The 6,263-nt window shown below is 38.8% G+C and overlaps 1 long non-coding RNA gene across 1 annotated transcript; it reads left to right on the top strand.

Moving 5' to 3' along the window:
- The first annotated feature begins 2,882 nt into the window (after nt 1-2,882).
- Nucleotides 2,883-5,848, top strand: LOC140736569 (uncharacterized). The gene is made up of 3 exons (XR_012100974.1): nt 2,883-2,988; nt 5,427-5,540; nt 5,645-5,848. It is a non-coding gene; the product is annotated as an uncharacterized lncRNA (long non-coding RNA).
- The last annotated feature ends 415 nt before the right edge of the window (nt 5,849-6,263 follow it).

The raw sequence follows: 6,263 nt of genomic DNA, 5'->3' as shown, positions 1-6,263 counted from the left end.
GGACAAGTGTAGACCCGTGGAAAATTGGTTTAAGGCTTTCTTGAAGCAGTGAAAGCCATGCTTGATTTTCAAGCAAGCATCAAGAGAGGGCGACGTGGGAGAAGAGCACCAGGTTAGTTTAAAAATTGCTGTAGATAAATGTTCCCTACTTTGTATTTGTAAAATTTCAGCCTTGAAGCCAAAGCATGTAATACTTGCACTCTGTACCCTTCTTCCCACTGTTCTCAAGCACAAAGCTCATTGTCCATCTTCTGAAGGCTTCATTCCTCCCAGGTTGCCTCACTACTCCCACCTCTCAAGATGCAAGTCTCCAGCACCCCAGCATTGCACAAGCTATGCTGCTGGCTCTCTGTTCCTTCCCTTCTCACCTGCTCCCATGCAGCATAATCAGCTTTGCTTAATCTTTCCAAACACATCATTTCATCCCTTTCGTTTGCAGGACCATCCATCTACCGGAAGCTGAAGACCATAACAACTATCTTGTACCTATAACATCATGATCCCCATAACCTCCATGTGCTGGTTCTTGTCAGACACACTATAAGCCTTATTTATCAACAAGGTCTCCAGCTGGTCTGAAAGCCTCCCTCTTCCTATCTGCAATTTGTCCCTACTACATTATTGCTCATTTGCTGCTGAATCCTCAAATTCTCTGCAGATCTATTCATTCCACCTGAGAAAAGAAGAATGGGTAGACCATATGTCCCTTCAGTTCTTCTCTGCCAATTAATAAGGCTGTGCCTTAAATCCACCAGGTTCCCATATTCTCCAGTTCCCTTAGTTTCCAAAATTCCATTGATCTTAGCTCAATGGCTAAGCACTTGTAGGGTTGAGGTGGCTTAATACTTTGCATCAGCATTATCTTCTTGCCGATTGCGCATTCAGTATTGCGTTTATGCAACAAACTCCAATGTGGTCCTTTATCCCTCAAATACTTTATCTTCCACAATATCCTGACTTGTCTACATTATGACTCAATCACCCCTTATGATAAACAACATACCCCCCACCACTACAATAAGTTAATTATTTTTTGCACTGGGGTCAGATTTAATTGACAGCCTGTTTTACGTCTGACCTTGTTTCCTGTACAGTTTTTGTTTTCAATGACAACACAAATCTAAATGTACATTTGTAATTATAGTGCTTAGACTTTTTTTGAAATCAGCAAAAACAAAAACACATATAGCTTTTAAACTAAACAGCTAATAGATATCATATTTTCAAGGATTGTTCTTTGAACCTTAAACAACAATGAACCAGTAACATGTGTTAGGAATGCTGTTTAAATTGGATGACAAATGAAAGGCCTGATCATTAGGCTTTGGATCACCTGTGGCTTAGGCCATATTATATCCTGAAATCCATAGGAAAGGGTTCTTTAATCCTAATTCATTGATCCCAGGTGGTATTGATTATATTTTATGATCAATTAATCAGTAAAAAAAGTTTCCTCTCTAATTATGTAGAAAAGCTTTATCTGTTTTTTTTTGCCCTCTTAAAAAAAAATTCTAGTGTGCAACTTTATATTAAGTGACTGCAAGGCTGTAGAAAATTTTGCACCAGAGCTGAAGGATCTCTGGTGTAGAAATTTCATCTTATGACTTGTAAGAATCAATGCTTTACAGTTAAAAATAGGCCCAAACCTGAGAAAAATATTGCATCATCCAGATCTCTTAGCACTTAGTAGGAAAATTGACCAATAATTTTCCAATGAGATTTTCATTAGCAATTGAATCTTCTGCCTGACAGAACTGCTCCAAATAAAGTCAACAAAAATGCTACACCCAAAATTCACCTCCAGCATGGTGTTCAACACTGGTCTGAAAAACAGTTCTTACTTTTATTATGCCCTAAAAAGTCAACTTCTTTCTAACCTTGTTTCCTCACAAATCATACTATTTTTCAGAAAGCAGTAAACATTCTATACTCTGTGCTCACTGTGATCTCAGATATAGCCTTTGTGTGTGCCTGAACGGCTTTGCACGAGAGTTCAACGTCATAAGGACATTTAGCTTCCTGGCCTCAGCATTGTTTCACATCACTGTTCCCCCCCCCCCCTCCCCCAGTCTCACGGTTTACTGCTCCCTACCACTTTGAGGATGTCAACCAAACTCTCTACTCAAAGAGAGCAGGCTTCATCAATTTTCCCTTAATCTACAGAGCAGGCAGAGGGCATATGGATCAGCCTACACTGCAGGCTCCCCCGAATTGCTCTCATTCATGGACTACACTCAAAGAGATCACCATAACCGTTTCTTGCCAGAATCATTTAACTTCAGCTGTTCAGGATTTCCTTGATTACCTAGAACAAAGAACTTGGAGCTATTGTGCTCACCATGCTATCCCTTGGTCCTTCTGACTGCCTGAAAGCACCCACCCTTCCTCTAGTAGCAACATTCCTCAATGGCCAGAAGAGTACTACTTTCTATATGGGAAACAAGAAAGATTACATCTGCTGGAAATCTGGAGCCACATACACAGAATGCTGGAGGAATTCGGCAGGTCAGGCAGCATGAATGGTGGAAAATGGGCTGTCAGCATCTGAAGTCAAGGCAAAGGGATTGGGCTAAAACTTGGACTGCCCATTTCCTGACCCACTGAATTTCTCCAGCACCTTGCTGCGGGCACTCAGTCACACACCTGCATTGTTGGGAGCCAGTACTTTAAATGCAGGTGTGTGACTGCTGTAAGTGCTCGCAGATGCAAGATTGTGTAATAATCCAATAGGATTGAGCCTGCTGAAACTGACATAATGTGGCATTATACAAGGAGGTTTGGTAGAACTATTCAGGAAGCTTGCAAAAAAGGTTAGCCATTGTTATTGGACTTGAGACTTTTAATGCTGTTAATATGTAATAAAACAGTTTGTAGACCTTTATACATTATTATGGGCACCTGTGGATAAACTGCATATATTGCCCATCCCCAATTGCCTTTCTCAGGGACCAATTATTGGTCAATTAGTTTTCTGAGTCTGGAGGTCAGGTAAGAGTGTTAAATTTCTTCTCTAAAAGACAATTGTGAACCCAGATGAATTTTTGCAACTGTCATGGTCACCATTACTGATGTTATCTCTTTTTAGATTATAATTATTCAAGTAGTTATTTAGCTACTTGAAATTAAGCATTAGGTGTCACAGTTTAAGGATGTATTCTGGAGTTAGGGTATATAACAGATATTAAGTTTAACAGCAGCCCTTCTTCGGACATGGACATAGATTGTACATTATATTTAAAATGCAGACTTGAACAATAGTTTTCCTGGGGCTATGGATACCAATTGATTGAACACCAGACAATGCTGATTAACACACATTTTGAGTGTCTGGAGTGTGGGTGCGAAGAAGGTGTTTGAAAATTATATGTAATTCAAAGGAAGCATTGTAACTATGGAATTTACCCTGCTGTTACCTTTGACCTTTAACATATAAAGTACCATGGGATTGAGCAGGCCTCTTCCTCTGAGTGTGTCTCATTTTGTTGAATAAAACAATTCTGCATCCACTAGCTTCAGTGTTTCTCCGGTGACTTTGTTCATGTTACAACAACAGGTGGGATGCCAACTTATGTCTCACACCTCCTAACACTCCTTATATGTCCTAACATGTCCAGATTACTTCTTAATTATAACATGTATTGGGCTCTCTTGACATCATGAAGTTCGCCATTATAAATGTAAGATTAGCTTGCAGGGAATGAGATAACGGAAGCTGTAAGTTTGGGTGCTGAATTTGCCTTGACATATTGATATAGAATTTTTTGAAGGCAGTGCATCCTGTGGCTAGAAAACACCAGCGATGGTGAAGTTGATGATTGGGATGATCAATCAAACAGACTACTTTGTCTTGTGTAATGGCAATCCCATTGAATATTGGTGCGCTTGTGTCTGTTGTAACTTGCAACTCTTAGTGTGTAATGTATTGTAATTATAATTACACTGATTGCATATTTCCTAGTTTTATCCTGTTGGAATACACTGTCTATCTTCAACTGCTCTTATGCCTTTAAGTGTGTAATATTACGATCTTATTCAGTAATGACTCGCATTGATGTAGCTCTCAATGTCTCAGGACTTTATAATCAATTAAGTATATTTTGTAGAGTCATTAGAAATGTCCTACTATATAATTCATTGCAGGAAAACCCTACCTACAATGTTATAAATTATTTGTGCCCCACTTCTTATTGTCAGTAATAATGGCTTTGGTAAATATTTTTCTTTTGTCGGGCAAACACAGCTGTCAGCCACCCATATTTTAAGAAGATGCTTTACGACCTCAGTAAAAGGATGCTTATTTTTTGGAACATGTTTGCCCACATTCCAGCATATCACAACCATGTCTGAAACAAATGTGTGTAGCTCAGTTTGTGTTTTTCAGCTTATCTTGCAAATCACTGACTGTTTTACTCTGCACTGTTCTACTCCTTCAAGATATACCAAAAACTGGAAAAATTTACAGGGGTTGCATTCACTGATGTGCATGTGTGCTGTTGTGTGCTCTTCCTTTTCTCTTAGCTTGCCAATAAAAATAAACCAGACAGAGAATGGTCAATAGAAAGAAATGCCGACTGACAGACAAACAAAGAATGAGCACAATGTAAAACAGAGAGTGATATATACACTTTAGACAATAACAGGCGGAAAGGGCTGCTTTACCTCCACTAAGAATTTGAGTATGACGATTTAAGTTGGAATTTAGTTGGGTATAGAGTCATAGAGAAGTACAGGGCAGAAACAGGCCCTTTGGCCCATCTAAATAAAGATTAGCCCTGACTGTGCATTGTGGGATATGTAGTTTTAAAATAGTTTTTTTGATAACTTTTAGTGTGGTCAAGGAGTGGTTAACGTCAGCAGCTTTGCACATGCATTAACATTGAACCTACTCTGCCTTCAGCCTTCCTGTGCCATTCTCTGGGCGGAGGAATGCTAGAGGCAGAGGGACAGTGTTTTACAAAATGACTTGTAAAATATCACAGTCTCCTTTTGGAGGTCAGATTTATGAGGGTGTGACTTAGAAACAGGAAGGGTCTCCCTAATTCTTTAATAACCCAAGTAAGCGCAGAGGGTCACAAGCTTTCAAGCCAATAATCCCTCTTGACATGATGTAATACAGCACAGGGCTGTTTAACTTTGTGGCTATGAATGCACACATTTGTTCTTTCATTAAGACCCTCAGACAGATCATAACTGCATTTCGGGAGAATGAAAAAAGAGCCCTGTGTTTGGTAAGTGGGATGTAAGCCCAGACATATTGCCAAGAAGTCTTCTGTTTTGAAAAAAAAATGTCCTCAGTTGTTGTGATTAGGAGGGAGATTTTCTGGAAGTACACATTTCCAGACTGGGAAATAATTGGCAACTGCTGACTTGTTGACTGGAGCACTGGAACTTGAACTTAGATGTGGTCTTTCCTTTACCACATTCAGCTTGCTTTGGAATGAGATGAGGAGATCCAAAGTTCATTAGAATGTTTCTTCACTGAAGGATCCCGGTAAAAGCTCTGACTATTTAGAACCGCAGTAAATAGATCCTCTCAAATTGTAAGTATATATATGACTGAATTTCAAACAAAAGTGTGATTTATCTGTTTTCAAAGTCTTTGAAAACAAATATAATGAAGTTCATATGTTTTTATATCCCTCAGGATTTACGCTTGCACCAAGTGTGACCTGCGCTAGATGTCTTCCTTGCCTCTGGCTACAAATTTTCATTCTTGGACAGTCAAGAATATTGACATGGTCTCTGAAAGGGATCACGATAATGACATACTTTATGTAATGGGAGGTAGAACATTGGGTTGAGGGTATATTTTCTAAACTCCATTAAAACCATTACATTGTTCGCTCAACCAGCTGTGAAGGCGTTGTCACTCTGTATCTCCTTTCCCGCTCACATCCTTGTGTAAATGTACTTGACCTCTTGCTGGTGTGCATCTGATTGTCTTGACCAGGGAAGAAACAAAGTGTTTAAAAGCAGACAGAAACAAACGTACAGCATCAGATATTTCTCCTTTCTTTCCATCTAAGTCAGCAAATGCTGATCATTTATTTAATCTTTTAATATCTCCAGCGGATAATCATGAGTTACCACAATATTTAACATTAACTGTATCCTCAATGCATTGATAAAAGGCCCTGATTATTATTAATTAGTATTCTCTCATCCCTTTAGGAAGTTTTAGAAATGGATATATTTAAATTAACATTTTACAATTACCAGTTGAATTTGAATAAATAACAAGAAAATAAAAAAAATCATATATT

The sequence above is a fragment of the Hemitrygon akajei genome, chromosome 12, assembly GCF_048418815.1.
Source record: "Hemitrygon akajei chromosome 12, sHemAka1.3, whole genome shotgun sequence".
In the NCBI taxonomy this organism is placed as follows: Eukaryota; Metazoa; Chordata; class Chondrichthyes; order Myliobatiformes; family Dasyatidae; genus Hemitrygon; species Hemitrygon akajei.
Note: the sequence above shows the minus strand (reverse complement) of the source record. Positions and strands in the feature narration are given on the sequence as shown.